The sequence below is a fragment of the Chrysochloris asiatica genome, unplaced genomic scaffold (assembly GCF_000296735.1).
Source record: "Chrysochloris asiatica unplaced genomic scaffold, ChrAsi1.0 scaffold00090, whole genome shotgun sequence".
Taxonomy (NCBI): Eukaryota; Metazoa; Chordata; class Mammalia; order Afrosoricida; family Chrysochloridae; genus Chrysochloris; species Chrysochloris asiatica.
Window position 1 is genome coordinate 4696184 of NW_006408608.1, and position 18408 is coordinate 4714591.

Consider the following 18408-nt stretch of genomic DNA (forward strand, 5'->3'; position numbering starts at 1 on the left):
ACTTCACTAACCATCATCCAGATTAAGTAAAGACAGAAAACACAAACTCTGGTAGAACCAAACAGATAAAATTTTCAGAGGCCATAGTACACAGAATAGATGAAAACTATTAAAATGACTGAAGAGTTTTTTAAAAAGAAGCCAATTATTGTTGTTGTTAAGCACCATCGAGCCAGTTCCGGTCCACAGTGACCCTGTATAGGGTTTCCAAGGAGCAATATGAATGGGGGTAGACTGAGAGGGTAGCATTTGCTAAACTAGTCTTGCTACCAGCAGTCTGGACTAGTACAGCAGCTGAACCTGATGTCTCTTCCCATGGTGGAAAAGTTTGGGTAAAAGTAAATGATAAATGGAAGGAAGGAGAAACAATGGTTGAAGATAAAAGAATGAATAAATGGGTTATGCAACGGAGAATATCCAACATTATGCGGATACCTTGAGAGACACTTTACTCTCAATAAAATGTTTTCAGGACCAATAATCTCTCACTAAAATGTTTTCAACCTGATCAGATCAGATGCAGACCAACAGCAAACCTGAATGCTGGCAGCTGAGTAACCTCACCCTTGGACCTCTTTACCACTAATTGTTAATGACATCAAAATGGATGTCAGCAGAGACTTGCTCTCCAGCATAGAGATGCGAAAGCAAATAGAAGAAATGAGGAAGTAAAAAAACTAAACAGAAAATTTCAAAGGGCAAATTAAGAAGACTAAGTCAAATGTTATGATAAAATGTGCAAAGTCCTGGAGTTAGAAAACCAAAAGGAAAGAACATGCTCAGCATTTCTCAAACTTAAAGAATTGGAGAAAAATTTCCAGCCATGGGTTGCAATACTGAAGGATTCTATGGGCAGAAAGCATCAGAAGAAGATGGAAGTTGAGTTCTGGGCACATGCTCCACTTTTCTCATTCATGATCTCTGGTAGCATAGTGGTTACAAGTTGGGCTGCTAACTTCAGGGTCAGCAGTTCGAAACAGAAGAAAGATGAGACCTTCTGCTCCCGTAAAGGTTTGTTGTTGTTGTTGTTATGTACCGTGGAGCAGTTCTGACTCATAGCAACCCTATACAGGGTTTCCGAGGCTGTTAATCTTTACGGGAGCAGAAAAACCTCATCTTTCTCCCACGGAACAGCTGGTAGTTTCGAACCGCTGACCCTGAAGTTAGCAGCCCAATTCATGCTACCAGAGCTCCTATAGCCTTGGAAATACTATGCACGGTTGCTGTGAGTTGGAACTGACTCCACAGCACACCGTCACCACCCAATTTAAATGGAGTCCCTGGGTGGCATGAATGGCTAATATGCTCAGCTGCTATCTGAAAGGTCAGAGGGTTTGAGTCCACCCAGAGATATCTCAGAAGAAAGTCCTGGTGATTTACTTCCAAATAAATCTGCCATTATAAACCCTACTGAGTAGCTTTACTGTGACACACATGGGTTGCCATGAGTTGAAGATGACTTGATAGCAAGTAGCTATAATTTAAACCCTTAGCTGGATGTCACCTAGAACTGTGTTCAGGACACTTGCCCAGAAATGTGTCCTGAAAAACACAGGGAAAGAAAAAAAGAAGATGGAAGGAATACACAAAGTCACTGCACCAAAAGGAAAAGGTCGATGCTCAACCATTTCAAGAGGTAGCATATGGTCAAGAGCCAATGATCCTGAAGGAAGAAGTGCAAGGTGCACTGAAGGCATTGATTGGCAAAGAACAAGGCTCCAGGAACTGATGGGATACAAATTGAAATCTTTTCAAAGAACTGATATGGCACTGGAGGCACTCATTCATCTATGCCAAGAAATTGGGAAGTCAACTACCTGGCCAACTGATTGGAAGAGACCTGCATTTGTTTCCATTCCAAAGAGAGGTGACCCAACGGAATGTGGAAATCATCAGACAATACCATTAATATCCCATGCGAGTAAAATTCTGCTAAAGATATTTCAAAAATGGCTGCAACAGACATTGATAGGTACTGCCAGAGGTTCTAGCCGGATTCAGATGAGGACACGAAATGAGGGATATCATTGTTGATGTCAGACAAATCTTGGCTAAAAGCAGAGAATACCAGAAAGGTGTTTACTGGCACTTTATTAACTATGCAAAGACTTTAGACTTGGTCATGACAAGCTACGGACAACATTGCAGAGAATGAGAATTCCAAAGGACTTGATTGTGCTTATGAGGAACCTGTACATAGACCAAGGGGTAGTTGTTCGAACAGCACAAGTGAACAGTGAATAGTTTAAAGTCAGGAAAGGTATGCACCAAGGTTGTATTCTTCCACCATACTTATTCAATCTGTAAGGAGCTCTGGAAGAGTAGTGGTTACAAATCAGGCTGCGAACCACAAGGTCAGCAGTTCGAAACTACCAGCTGTTCCGTGGGAGAAAGATGACGTTTTCTGCGCCCGTAAAGATTTACAGCCTTGGAAACACTGTACAGGGTCACGATGAGTCAGAATCGACTCCACGACACATAACAACAACAATAAGGAGTAAAGATTATAGGGAACTAAGGATTTAGTATGTTGTTGTTGGTAAGTGCCTCTGAGTCAGTTCTGACTCATAGCAACCCTGATTCATAGGAGGAGCAGTTGGTGGGTTTGAACCACCGCTGTTGTGGTTCCTAGCCGAGTGCTTATCCTACAGCACCACAACAGGAGCCCAAATAAAGGACTTAGGATGCCCGCACCTTACAGAGGGTGTGACTCAAATCACACCCTTAGTTTCCCTTGGGGACATGGTCTGACTCCATTTTATAAGACTGCTTTGGACAAGTTCATTATCTTGCCTGGATCTTGCATCTGGCTCATTCCATCTGACCTCCAGTCCATGGGACTTTCTGCCCATCACCTGACCTGACTCACCAGCTCCCAAAGTTTCCTGTTATCTGACCTGCCATTTGGATTCCTCAACTCCTCAGACTATGTGGGTAAGAAGATCCTTCCAGACTGACCTCTGAATTACGGATTTGGGACTTGCCAACCTCTACAATTGTGTTGAGTTTTTTTTTTTTAGTTTTGTGAGACTTTGAAGTATGTTGCAGAACCCTAGGACTTGATGGAAGGGAGGACTGTGGTGTGGTAGAGCATGTAGAAAAAGTCGAACAGTGGGATATCTTTAACCTCCAAACTCATAAGAAACTGTCTTGTGTTGATCTTTCTAAAAAAAAGTATTCATGCAGTGGTAGACAGACCCCTCTTTTTTTGTTTGTTTGTTTTTGTTTTTGAGTCTTTTTATTGTGAATTGAATGAAGGTTTACAGAGATCACCAGTTTTACACTCAACAAATCGTATACAACAAATCTCGATGATTACAATCCCATCCATGTAACAACACTTATCCCACTTCCTCCCTGAGGTTCCTATTTCCATTCCACCCACCTTGCCATCCCTTCTCAACTTTGTCCTTAGGTAAACGTGGCCCTTTTCATCTTTTTTTGTCAAGGATTTCATTTTACATGGATCCACAATCAATTCTCATGAAAACAGCAGTCAAGAAATCAAACAATAATTGCATTTGTCAAATCTGATGCACAAAACATCTTGAAAGTGTTAAAGAACAAAGACATCACATTGAGAACTAAGGTGTGCCTAACCCAAGCCATGGTGTTTTCAATCAACTCATATACAATTGAACTTATATACAAATGAACATCATCATAAACAGCAGAGAAGAATTGATGCATCTAAATTATGGTGCTAGCCAAGAAATGGAAAGTACCATGGACTACCAGAAGAACATAAAAATCTCTCTTGGAACAAGAATAGAGAGAATGCTTCTTAGAAGTGAAGTTGGAGAGACTTTATCTCACACACTTTCAGGCTCCCTCTTTTTGCTTGCTTCTGTCTTTTTTTATCTCTTGTAAGATAAAAAGTGTGACTCAGACAGGAGTGTGGTGACTTCAGTAAGGCTGTGAAGAGTAGCAACTGGAATAAGGGTGGTGAATTGAGTCACATACTCTTAGGCAAAAGGAGCTCTGGTAGCGTAGTGGTTACGAATCGGGCTGTGAACCTTAAGGTCAGCAGTTCGAAACTACCAGCTGCTCTGCGGGAGAAAGATGAGACTTTCTGCTCCCGTAAAGATTTACAGCATTGGAAACCGGGTGGAATGGAAACCGACTCAATGGCACTTAACAATAACAACAACAACAACAAATCTTAGGCAAGGAGTTGATTTAAGATACATCCCACTCTAATCCATAATGGACAACTCAGTCCCAAATGGGATCATAACCACAGGAATAGAGGCGTATCACAAAGTGGAAGATAATTACATCACTATATAACTCCCAAATTACATAATTACACATCTGCCAAATCACTGAAAAGTGTGCCCCAGTCAAGCTGACATATAACCTTAACCATCACAGGCTCCATACACCTTATTTGATTGGCAGCAAGCTATCCAATCCCCTTGGTGTGCCGTAAGTACTTTATTTGCATAATCCCACCCAACTATTGTGTTGTTGTTAGGTGCTGACTCAGGGTTTCTGAGGCTGTAAATCTTTATGGGAACTGAAAGCTCCATCTTTCTTCTGTGGATCAGCTAGTAGGTTTATTGTGTGGAAGTGACAAAAACTATAGCTAGGAAGCCATATTAATCCACTACACACCATGTCTTTCTCCTTAGAAACTGGGTGGGTTCAAACAGTTAACCTTTCAGTTAGCAGCTGGGTGCTTATCCTTGTGCCTCCAGTGCTCCTTAATTAGACTTTGTTGCCCCACTATAATGGTTATTTGGAGTCCTGGTGTGGTGCTGTAGGATAAGCACTGGGCTGCTAACCTCAAGGTCAGTGGTTCAAACCCACCAGCTGCTTGTCAGAAACTGTACAGGGTCACTATGAGTCAGAACCAACCAACTGTGAGGGCACTAAACAACAGCAACATTGTTTAGTTACAACAACTACTCTTGCCTACCAAAGTCTTATCTTCATTAGGCAATTATCCCCCAGGCATTATTATAATACGTGGTAACTCTGTGGTCATTTGTTTGTTAAGTGCCTGGTGTCAGTTCCTACTCAGAGCAACCCTGCATAGGGTTTCTGAGGAATGACTGGTAGGTTTGATCTGCTGACTGTTCAGTTCAAACTGACTTTACTCTCCAGTGTTTATCCTACAGCAACACACCAGGACTCAAAGCGGTAACTGATGGAACTATTTTTCCTTTGCATGAAATAGATGCCAATGGTAACTTGATTCTCATCACCTTCAAAGCAATCTCCTGAATTCCACCCTTGAAAATCAAATCACTGCAACTTCCCTGGTACTAAATCTGTCTCAGTTGTGGTTTAGTATAGGAAATAAGAACCTCTTTAGGATTTTTATTTATTTTTAAATATTTTATTGTGAATTGAGTGAAGGTTTACAGAGCAGATCATCAGTTTTACATTCAATAAACCATACATTTAACTTCACTACATAGTTGCAATCCCCTCCATGTGCTAACGGTTAATAATATTTACCTCTCTTCACTCTAACTATTGTGTTCCTCCATGTCTCCTGCTACCTTCAACTTTCCTCTATTAACCTCCCTCTAGATAAGGAGCTCTGGTAGCGTAGTGATTACGAATCGGGCTGTGAACTGCAAGGCAGTTTGAAACTACCAGCTTGCTCCGCGGGAGAAAGATGAGGCTTTCTGCTCCCGTAAAGATTTACAGCATTGGAAACCCTGTACAGGGTCGCTATGGGTCGGATCCGACTCGACGGCACTTAACAACAACAACAGATATTGCTGGCCCCTACCAGCCTGACTCCCAACCACGTGGCTCCGAACTTCTCTGTGCTGGGGGTACGTGAGTGTGGGAGCTGGCCACACATCTGGTTAACAGGAAAGCATGGGGGAAAATAAGACATAGCATTTTTCTGTACCCCACATGAACCTGTTCTGCCAGGCCTTCCTCTGCTGGTTGTGAGCCTGTCTGGCCAGCTGTTCACCTGTCTCCCTCTCTCACTGTTGCTGCTCAGCCTCTCCCAGCAAGCAGTCCATCCAACATTTTATTAAGCCTTTTATTTTGAGGTGATATAGAAGGAGCTCTGGTAGCGTAGTGGTTACGAATCGGGCTACGAACTGCAAGGTCAGCAGTTTGAAACTACCAGCTGTTCTGCTCCCGTAAAGATTTCCAGCCTCAGAAACCTTGTACAGGGTCGCTATGCGTTGGAACCGACTCCAAAGCACATAACAACAACAATAGTTATATGCAATTGTAACAAACAAAAAACAAGCTATTTCATGTATCTTTGCCCCAGTGGTAACATATAACAAAACTATAGTACAATATTACTACCAGGATATTAATATTGTAACAGTCAAGGTAGCAAATATTTTTATCTCATAAAGATCCTTCATGTTTTTCCAGACTTCTTTTATGTGGAAGGGCATTTCATACAGAGAATTGTGTATCTATTTCTTAAAGGGGCAAAGTAATGTTCTCTAGACAGGGCCCTCCAGGAATGGCTTCCAGAACACTATGTTGTTAAGTGCCATTGAGTTGGCTTCAAGTCATAGCAACTCTATGAACAACAGAACGAAACATAGCCCAGTCCTGTGCTATTCTTCCCAGTCATTGCCATGTATGAGTCATTGTTGCAGCCACTTTGTCAATCCAATTCACTGAGGGACTTCCTGTTTTTCACTTACCCTACCAAGTATCATGCCCTTCTCCAGGTCCTTTCTGATAATATGTAGGTGAGGTTTAGTCTTGCCATCCTTGCTTCTAAGGAATATTCTGCCTATGCGTCTTCCAGTAAGATGTTTGTTCTTTTAGCAGTCCATGGTAACTTCAATATTCTTTACCTATATCAAAATTCAAATGCATCAATTCTTCTTTGCTCTTTCTTATTAACTGTTTAGCTTGCACATGCATAAGAGGTGATTAAAAATACAATGGCTTGAGTAAGATACACATTAGTCCTCAAAGTGACGTCTTTGTTCTTTAACTCTTTAAACAGGTCTTTTGCAGCAGATTTGTCAAATGTAATACTTTGGTTGATTTCTTGTCTGCTGCTTCCATGAACATTGAGTGTGGATCCAAGTAAAACAAAATTCTTGACAACGTTAATCTTTTTTCCATTTATCATGTCCAGTTGTGAGGATTTTTGTTTTCTTTATGTTGAGAATTTATCCATACTGGTCTGTAGTCTTTGATCTTCATCAGCAAGTATTTCAAGTCCTCTTAACTTTTGACCAGCAAGGTTGTGTCATCTGCATATTGCAAGTTGTTAATGAGTTTTCCTTCAATCATAAAACCACATTTTTCTTCATATTGTCGAGCTTCCAGAACACTATGCAAATCACTAGTTGAGAGCTATTACTTCTGCTGCAATCAAGAAGATGGAGGATTTCAAGAGGTTAGCACTGAAATAATTGCATTTATGACTACACCATCACATATAGTATTCATGGATCTAGAATTTGGAACTAGAAGCTGGTTCCTGGAGCAGGGATGTTGGGTTTGGCTACTAACACTTCAAAGATCCTCTTGATACTCATGAAGCTGGAGGCTAACCATCCAGCGCTGTTGCACACCCCCATAACTTCATGATCCTGCTTGCCTGCAGAAATCATCAAAATGCTGTAGGACAATGGCTATTGCCTCCCTTACAGATTCCAAATATCAGGAGCTGGAAGAACCCATCCATATCTGGTGTCTAATTGCAATCAAGTCTGGGAAATGAAAATTTAGCAGTGTAAACTGTGGAAGAAATAGATACAGAGTCCTGATTGACCCCATTCAACACAGATGGACACAAAAGTAGATTTGTATGCTAAGTATTGGGATTTGTCAGATTTGTTATTATTTTCCCTGAGTTCTTTATAGTTTCTCTAGTCATTGTGAGTTGGCCAAAATGACACTTATTGTCTGCACCAGCTTGCAATGAGCAAGGTATGCATGACTTAATTGTGTTTACTTGCTAATATGTGGTAAGCAATTTCACATGAGTTTCACCACATCGTTAATGTGGTAGAGGACAGGTGAAATTGTGTACTGCAGATTGAGGGGAAGGCACAATTGGAACCTTGCTTACTGGGTAATTCAGCCCTGCTTGTGGTCATGAATTTATAGGAAATTGCCTGCCCCCATTGTGTCCCTGTTACAAATCACAAGGTTAGTGGTTCAAACCCACCAGCCTCTCCTTGGAAACCCTGTACAGGGTCGCTGAGTTGGAACCAACTCAACAGCAGTTAACAACATTGTGTACTTTTCTCCAACTGTGCTTAGCAGTTGAATACAGGCAGAGAAAAGGCACAATTGAATTAATTCAGGGTTCTTGTCAGATTCAAGTGACAAAGAGACTGGTGTAAAGGAGTTTAGGCTGTTGACAGAACTGTTGTTAAAGTTGTGGATCACAGAAAAGAAACAGGATTTGAAATGAAAAAGAAAAGCCTGTACAGTAAGGAAGATGTCAATGGCCTCCGGAGAACGGGTTCAAATCTGTAGGTGCTTTGTTTTCAGATATTCACACTAATCATTGAATCTGTCTAAATAAGGAGGTGAAGGTTGGTTCAGAAAGTTGAAAAGCAGAACCAGGGACCTGCGGTGGCAAAAGCATCAGCTTTGGGACCACACTGGGTTCATATTTCCTCTGTAATTCACTTGTCCTTTCTGAGCCTAACTTTTCCTTCTTCAAAATGGAGAGAATACTACTGTCCTGTGCTTGGTGTGGGGCTGTAGGGTATATGCTGGACTGCTAACCTCAAGGTTGGCTGTTGAAACCCAGCAGCTACTCCTAGCAAACCCTGCACAGGGTTCCTTCGAGTCTGAGCCCACTCTACAGCACTTAACAAGAATGAGCCCGATTAGCTGTGGTCAGTGTTGGGCTGAAGTCCTGATGCCGGCCTGTGGGTTAATGCGCTGGTCTGCAAAGTGGGTTTGAACAGCCAGGTCTACGGGTCAAGCTCACCAGTTGCTCCTTGAAAACCCTATGCAGGGTCGCTATGGATTGGAACCGACTCGACGAAGGCGCTTAACAACAACACTGTTGGGCTGGAGTCCTCTATGGTGATGTAGGAGAAAACATTGAACCTCAAAATTGGTTTGTAGCACAAGGTAAGCGGTACAAACTCATCAACTGCTCCCTGGAAACCCTATACAAAGTTGCTATGAGTCAGAACCGACTCCATGGCACTTAACAACACTGTTGGGCTGGGGAGCATGGTGGCTTCATATGGTAAGCACTGGATGGCGAACACAAGATCCGTGGTTCAAGCGCGCTAGCTGCTCCGTAGGAAAAGAAGCGAGGTTTTCTTTTCCCGCAAAGATTTAAAAGCCTAGGAAACGCTATACAGGATAGCTATGCGTCAGAACCGACCCAACTGTTGGGCTTCAAACAGCAAGGTTAGAATCTCCATGGGAGAAAGACCAAGATCGTTGTTGTTAAGTACCGTGGAGTCGGTTCTGATTCATAGTGACTCTGCACAGGGTTTCCCAGGCTGTAAATCTTTACGGGAGCAGAAAGCCTCATCACATAAAGATTACAGCCTCAGAGCCTTACACAGGGTCACTAAGGGTCCAACCAACTCAATGACACACCACCACCATCACCACCTTGGTTGGTGAGAGGATTTAATAATACACACAGAGCGCTAAGACAGTGCCTGGTATGCAACACACGCCGAACACATAGAAGCTGTTATTTTATGTGGAATAGAAAATGAAGGAAGTGGTACAATGAGGACAATTCCAAACGTACCAGTAGTACTGTAATGTAGACCTTCACGATAGCTAAGCGCATGCGCCTGTCTGTGGTCGCTCGGCTAGCGTGGGCGATGCGCATGCGCCGGAAGTTGCAGCCGGGACTCCAGCGAGGTCGATTCCGCCCGACTCTAACATGGCGGCGCCCTTTGTCTGCTCTGAAGTGCTGTCCCCGGCCTTCTCGCGGCCGTGATGCACCTCCTTCTGTGGTGGGGTCCGGGACCTGTCAGGTGAGGGTCGCCAAGCGCCCCAGGCCTGAGGAGTCTGGGGAGTCGGGGCGGAGGCACCAGGGAATGGGGCGCGGCGGGAGGCCGGGGGCGGTTGTATGGGGGAGGGGAAGGAAGTGGAATATGGGACAGGACCCAGGACTGAGGGAACCGGGCTGGAGGGCGCCGCCGGAGGGCGGGTAAGGAGTGGGCGGGCAGACCACTTGTCCCGACTTGGGGGCGCGAATGGCTTCCCAGGCTGGAGGACTCCCCAGCTGGTAGCATCCCCGCCTCCGCCCGGCTGTCACCGCCCCTTGACCCCGCGTGCCGCGGCTGGTGGGCGTTCTGCAGCCGCACGAAGGTGAGGGGTCGGGGCGTCTCTCTTCAGCTGTCTGGCAGGAAGGCGCAGGCCTGGGAGTGCCCAAGAGGTGCTAGCAGATTAGAAGGCAAACACTGCCCCGATATAAAATGACTCCATTCATTCTTTCCACAGACCGTGGTCAGCACCTCATAGGTTCTGAGGATACAGTGCTTCCAGAGTAGTGCTTAGGAGGGTGAATAGTGATTCTATGATGTGTTCCTGCATACTTAGGTTCTCAGCCTCTTTTCCTCATCCTTAAAGCAGAGAGGATCATAAAATCTCCAGCCACTGTGCGGGAGAAAGATACAGTTTTTTGCCCCTGTAAAGATTTACAGCGTCGGAAACTCAGTACAAGGACCTTATGAGTTGGAGCCGACTCGACGGCTTGGAGCAACAGCAGGGTTATTGCAAAAACCTTGTGGGAGCCATGTCTACTTTCCTCTGGCTTCACAAGTGGGAAAGAGAGTCAAACAAAACCAGCCTAAGGCAGATTCCTATGAAGCTGAGGTCAGGCAATTCTATACAACCTTCTTTACCCTATTCTGACATCAACTGTCCCTCACACAGCACTTTGTGTCACATCTGGGTTCAGTAATCCATAGCACTAGTCACACAGAACTCATAACAATATTCAAGATTATGGAGTTTGTTAGGGAAGTGAATGGAGTATAATTCAGGATCAGCAACAATGCAGAATGCAGCCGTTTTCTAATCAGGAATGCCTTTTCTCTGCTGTGCTGCAGGCGCACCTCACTCTTGTCTTCAGCCATGTAGCCCCTTGGCCTCTGCTCTGTTCTGACAAGAGTTACAAAGCTTCTTTAGCCAGTCTGTAAGTGCCCAAAGGGCACATTGTGCTAGCCAGCCTCCCACCCGAAGGCACTCAGGTTTACTTGGTCCATGGGCCACAGAGTCTGTAGCTGTTCTGTGCTGCCATGCCTCTGCCCACAGCCTCTGCTGGCACTGCTTTTCCAGGTAGGGATTGCATGCTCCACTCATGCTCTTCTTTCTTGATGGTCCTAGGATTGTCCTCTGTTCCTGCTTCTAAGGTGGCTTCTTTTGAAATTTAGCAGGATAGTAAAACTAACCAATTCCAGCATTAGTCCTGTACATCCTATTTGCATGGTCCCACCAGTCATTTGGTGGAAATGAAGAAGACAATGGATAGAAAAGCCAACCAAATAAATTCAAGGTACCACAGTTAAAAAGATTAAATGAGATGGTAGGTGCAAAGTGCTGAGAATGCTTCCTGTCATTAAGTGTTGTGTAAATGTCAGTTGCTGTCATTGTTCATATTATCACCCAGAGCTCAGAGACTCATGTGGAAGCCATACAGATGAGTAGGTAGTTCTGATACTGCTACGATAGGAAAAAATCCCCACTCATTCCAGGAGCACAGAGTAGGGGTGTCTCTCTCAGTCACAGTGCATCTGTCCTCAGGAAGCTGAAACCTGAATGATGGTTAGTAGCGTGAAGTCAGGAAAAGGGGACAGCTGAAGATGTAGCTTGTGAGAAAGTTCAGGGGCCAGTCTAATAAATGTACTAAGTTCTCGGTCTTGAGAGAAAAAAAAGTAAGAGACTGAAAAGTGTGGGCCTCGTAGACCTAGTTAAGGACTCTAACTTTTAGGTTGATGAGAAGTCATTTAAAGATCAGATTTATGAATTGGAAGTAACACTCTAGCTTTATGAAGAGTGGATTAAAGGGAATGAATGGGTCTGGGGCCAGTTCAGAGGTTATGAGAATAATCTCGTGAGAAGTGAGGGTATCCTTGACTTAAGATAAAGGTAGAGGGCAAGGAGACATGTTTCAAAGTTGAAATTTGCCAAAAGTTGTTGATTGCTTCAGTGGAGGAGTTAGGGCAGAAAGGAGTCAAGATAGACCCCCAGGTTTTGATGGTGGATCATGATGCTGAAGCAGGTTTGAGTAGGGAAGATAAGTTCACTTTGAACATACTGAAATGAAGGTGTGTATAAAACAGTGCAGGTGAAGAGCCAGCAGCCATCATCCATCAAAGGCCAGTGAAGTCCTAGGAGGGGACACTCACCTATGATGATGGTGTGAAATGAGAAGCAAAATAGGACCAGGACATCCCAGAGCAATGCTCGTGCTACAGTAGTACTTGGGCACAGCCTCAGTGTTTCTGCTTATCAACATTGTACTGTGGCTTTGATTGAGCAGGAGTTCCCTGAGCATACGGACTGGGACCGGGTTTCCATAACTGTGTCCAGCAGTGTCTGGGACTTGACAAGCCAATAATGAGAACATTGAACATTTATTGAGCACTGACTTTTGTGCCAGGCTATGTGCTAAGCACTCTGCAATTGCCTGTGTTGAATGTGGTGAATGAATAAATGGACAGTTCTTGAGGTTCTCATCAGATTTCCTACTTGGGTATCTTTGATTCAGGTAATGAGCTGGAAGAGGGGAGCCAGGCTGGAGTTTATGCATACAGACTGTCAGAAAAGAGTAGCCTGGGCTGTTTGGAAATCTGAAGTATGTCCATCATACTCAAGGAAGAAACTAACCCTGGGGATCGGTTTGCCCTTCCTTTCTAGGCTCAATGTGATTCCAATCTCCTTCCGAGATAGTTGAATGTGTGGGAATGATTTCCTAGAGTAGAGCAGCGAAAAAACGGGGGGCATAGTAGAAATATGGTGCTGCAGATACTGAAGCGTGTGAATGCTAGCCAAAAAGTTGGCAATTCAAACCCACTCAGCAATGCCTTTGGAAGACAGGCTTGGCAAAATACTTCTAAAAGGTCACACAGCCTTGAAAACTCTATGGAGCACAGGCCACACTCTGTCCACATGGGGTTGCCTTGAGTTGGAATCAGCTGGACAACAACTGCCAACAGCAGCAGTGAGAGTTTGTTTGGGAAGTTGCTGATAGTGGTGATAGTGTTTTCCCAACAAAGAGCAGAGTCAGTTAATCAGTGACAGTGCTCACACCTTGTCTTAACAAGTATTCCAGCAAAGTGATCTCAAAACACTATGTCTGAAGCAAAATAGAAGTTTATTCCTCGCCCTCTTACTCTCTGGAAGTAGGTAGTCCAGAGCTGGTAGGCCTGCTGTTACTGTTCTGTGAAGTCAGCCAGGTGCACAGGGTTCCGTGGATCACGTGGCTCTCCTTGCTCAAACCTGGGGTTTCACCGCATGATCTAAGCTGGCTGCTCCAGCTCCTGCCATTGTGTAAATACCCCATCTGGCAGAAGGGGAAGGACGGGGCAAGGAGCTCACAGCTAGTCCTGTTAACATTCAAGTGTTTGAAGATACATATTTTTGTCATCAGATATATGCCAGCTGGTGCATAACTGGAGAGGAATTAGGACGATTCCAAGGCCCAGAAAAAAGCTGGCTGAGGGAGGATTCTCCGGCTCTAGTGTGACATTCTCTTGAAGGATTTTCAAGGGAAATTTTTACTACTTTCAGCTGTGATTTGGTTATTCACTTTGGGACTTGGTCCCAGCCCGAGGGGAAGTCCACTGAATTAATTGGTGAAAGAGGGCTGGGCCTCCTCACCTCTGCTTCCCCCAGGCTGGCCGCTCTGGCTTCAGATAGTTTTCTGTTGCTTGGGCCTGGCAGGGGGTCCACGCTTGTTTATTCAGTCAGCGACTTCTGTGCCCCGAGCTAGGTGCTGAGGACCTGTAGGTGAGTCAGTGGCTGTCCCAGTACTGTGTGAGAAAGCCTTGGAGGATGCGTTTGAAGCGTGTGCGCTCGAGGAGGTGGCTGACTGGAGGCGTCCCTAGCTGCAGAGAGGCAGCATCAGGGGCTCTGGTGTCGGATGTGAATCCCTGCTTCTGTTTACTGATTCAGTGTCCTGGGGACCACTTCATCGAGCCTCAGTGTCCTCGTCTCTAAGGTAGGGATGACAGTATCTACCTCAGAATGGTTTTTGAGAATTAAATAAGACCAAATATGTAATTGACAGTGTCTACTGTGTAGAAGGAGCCCTGGTGACAAAGTGGTTAAATTCTCAGCTGCTAAGTGACCGGTTGGCAGTTTGAACCCACCAGCCACTTAATGGGAGAAGGACATGGCAGTCTGCTCCATAAAGATTACAACATCAGAAGCCTATGAGGCAGTTCTACCTGTCCTGTATGGTCACTGTGAGTTGAAATGAACTCCACTCACACCAGCTGTTTAGGAGGCCCTTATAAAATGCGGTCGTCTGCTGCAGCAAGGTGCAGGGTGGTGTAGAGCCAGAGAAGCCAGTTAGGAGGCATTTGCAGTAAATTATGGCCTATGCCCAGGCAGAAAGCAGGCATCCCTTTCATCCCTGAGGCAGGAACTTAACATTTCCCGGTTGTACCTGGAGGATCAAGGACTGCTCTGTACTCTCCTTACTTCTCAAGAGTCCCCTGAACTTTCTAGTGAGAATTGCCAGTGTGTAGATTCTCAAATACCCTGAAAGGTGTGGTGAAGGGGTCCATTGGAGAAGGGAGGATTCCCTTTGCCTGTTTATTCCTTCAAGCTCAGTTGCCTTGGAAAGGATTTAATAAGACGACATGTTCAAGGCACTTAACACAGTGCCTGGTACATGGTAAGCACTGAACACATGAGAGCTGTTGGCATTGTATTTGGAATAGAAAACCAAGGTAGGGCAGTAATGAGAACAGTCCCAAGAGCAAAAATACCCAGCCCCCTCCAGCTGCGTTGGAAGCCCCTCTTCTCTGACCCTTGACCCTTGTATCGTAATCATAGGTTTCTTGTTTGTTGCCCTAGACCATCAGCATCTTGATGCAGGTGTAGGGTCTGTCTTCTCCTGGGATTCCCACCTGTAGTACATTTCCTGACATGTAGCTTGGGGCTCCATAGCCTCTAGGTAAGCTGGCTGGTCAGCCTTGATTGGCTGGACAGAACTCTGAAGTGCTGTGGGCTTGACCATGCTATTGAAGAGCAAGAAGGACCTGATGGTTGAGTTGGTATTTGCCCGTAAATGGGAAGTAGACATCCTGGAAACGCTGTGAGAGTTCAGTCAGAAAAGGGTTGCTGTCTGTAACCTTGGTATTATAGACATCCAGGGCTAAATAATTCTCTGTTGTGTGTACTGCAGGACGTTTAACAGCATCCCTGGCCTCTAATCACTAGATGCCCACCCCTCACCAGCTGTGACAACCAAAATGACCCCAATCAGAAGCATGAACTTCTAAGTCAGACATACCTGGGCTCGTATCTGATTCTTTCACTTAGTTGTGTGCTTGGGGCAAAGAATTTGAGCTCGTTAAGCTTTGGTTTTTCTCAGCTGTAAAATGGGGCTAATGATTACCTCACACATAGCTTCTTTGAGTGGAATTCTTAATAAGGCAGTGCACTTAACGCACTCCATACTTGGTAAGTAGTGGTATTATGGATTAGTTGGAAGGGGGCGCTTGGGAGGGTCAAGAAAGAAAGTGTGCAGAGTTGAAGAAAAGGTGTTTGGAATAGGAATGTACAAGGTACACAGATGCAAAGGCTCCAGAGCTGTGCTGTGGAAAGTTACCCTCCCACTCCTGACCCAGTTCCCAACCAGATGACTCTTGACAGTGTGTGTTCTTCCAGGCTTAACCTAGCTCCCGGGGGTCAGGGTCAGAGCTCACATTAAAGGGCGCAGTCCTTCAGATTGCCAACTCTGCCCCAGACTTCTGACACCAACCATAAGCATGGGTGCTTCCTGAAATCTGAACTGCTGGCTACAAATTTGGAGATTTTTGACTGCTTTCTCATAATGCCATAAGTTCAAGGTGTCCAGGGCCCCCCTCACTTCTGATCTGCTGGTTTGTACTACTGTGGATTTGGTAATTCACTAGAATGACTCACAAAACTGAGGAAAGCACTGGGCATGTTACAATTTTATTATAGCACACACACACAGCTGTAAATGAGACATATAGGGCAAGGTCTAGGAGGGTTCCTTACAAGGAACTCCATGTCCCCAAAAAAGGGCATGCTAAGGAGCTCTGGTAGTGTGCCGTTACGAATTGGGTTGCTAAAACCAAAACCTCAAGGTCAGCAGTTTGAAGCTACCAGCTGTTCCATGGAGGAAAGATGAGGCTTTCTGCTCCTGTGAAGATTTACAGCCTTGGAAACCCTGTACAGGGTCACTATGAGTCGAAACCAACTCCACGGTACTTAACAACAACTCTTCCGCAAAAGAACCTTGGTGGCAGTGTGTAGAATTAGCCCTAGACTCCTAAATACAAGGTTGGCAGTCCAAACCCAAACCCACCAGCCACTTTTGGGGGAAAGATAAGGCTGGCTGTTCCTGTAAAGATATACAGTTGTGGAAACCCTCTGTAGGGATTGCTGTGAGTCAGAATCAACTTGATGCAGTGGGTTTGGTTTGGTTTATCCTTCTACATACTTCAATGTCTTTCACCAGCCAGGAAGTCCCAGAACCTTTATTGTTGTTATTAAATGCCACTGAATTGGTTCTGACTCACAGCAACCTTGTATAGAGTTTCCAAGGAGCAGCTGGTGAGTTTGAACTGCAGACCTTGCAGTTCAACCCAACCTTGTGGCCCATTGCTTATCCTACAGCGCAATACCAGGACTCCAAGAGCCTTTGTTGTTGTTGTTGTTAAGTGCCATCGAGTCGGGTCCAACCCATAGCGACCCTGTACAGGGTTTCTGAGGGTGTAAATCTTTACGGGAGTAGAAAGCCTCATCTTTCTCCCGTGGAGCGGCTGGTAGTTTCCGAACCGCTGACCTTAAGGTTCGCAGCCCGATTCGTAACCACTACGCTACCAGAGCTCCTTCCAAGAGTCTTTACTAGGGCCTTATTATGTAGTCATGATTGATTTAATCATTGCCCCATGAGGATCAATTTAGCCTCTGGCTCTCCCTGCTCCCTGAAGGGTGGAGTAGTATCATTTGGTAGATCTTCTGGCCTATCCAGTCCCTACCCCAAAGACACCTATTTGCATAAACCAATAGATGTGGCCTAGAGGCTCATCAGATACTTCAGTCACTAAGAATTCCAGGGTTTTTGAGGTTATGTGTCAGGAACTGAGGACAAAGACCAAATCCTTTGGGTATAAAGTTAAATTCTTTGTTCCAGAACACCCTGCCTGCACCATTTTCTGTACTGGGACTGTTCTTCTTAGCAGTTCACTTTCCTGTGCTAAATGGAAGGCTGTCTTCTGATTTCGAGGTCCTGCCCAGTGGAAGGATGTTTCTTCAGCTCAAAAGCCAGATTGGGAAAGAATTTTCATTGCAGAAGTTTCAGAATCATGTGGGCTGCTGTCAGCTACTTTGCTGGTTTACTCTAACTCAGTGGACCAAGTCAATGTTTCAAAACTTAGTTTAAGGAAAATAGAACTTTGTATAATTTTATAAATTGTTTCTGTAAACACTGAGTAGATACAAAAGAATAGTTACAGTATATAGAGTACAGATAAAAAGAATGTTACCCTTGGAGTCCGGCCTCTGTTCCCTGTCTGCTGCTCCCTGATCCTCTCTGATCCCTACACTAGGGAATCACTGTGCATGCACCATTCTTCTGGATGTCTGTAGTTTTTACCACATGTGTTTGCAGTATAAAACAGTGCATTGTATAATTCTGCATATTTTTGACATTCATAGTAGTTTTTTCTTCATTGACTTAAATTTGCTGCTCAGTTTATGTTCAAGATTATTATTAGTCCATGATGTTATATTTCATTTTCATTGATGACAACTAGTACAGGTAGTCTTCGACTTAAGACAAGGTTCTGTTCTGACAACTCAGTCGTAAGTCAGTTCTGAACACCTTTTTTTTTTTTTTTTTAAAGCTTTCATTATTACCTTTTATTATCAGTATCTATAAATCAGTCTTGGTGTGGCGCTATAGGATAAGCACTAGAATGTGCAGGGTTGTTGCTTTGGAAACCCTATACAGGGTTGAGTCTCTATGAGTCTGAACTTACTCGACAACGATCTTAACAACAACATCTGTAAATCATAACATTGTACATTTGTGAGTGAACATCTCATTCAGAACAACTTCAGCAAATTATGTGCTGCGACATTTTATGCAGTACATATTAGTAATGATAAGATGTAAAAAAGCAGACAGTAGTCATCGCAGGTCACTGGAACTTGAATAGATCTTGTCGTCTATGAGACTTTAATCTTTCTTTTGTGGATTGGCATTTGGATTTTTCCACCTTTTTTTTTTTTTTCTGAGACAAA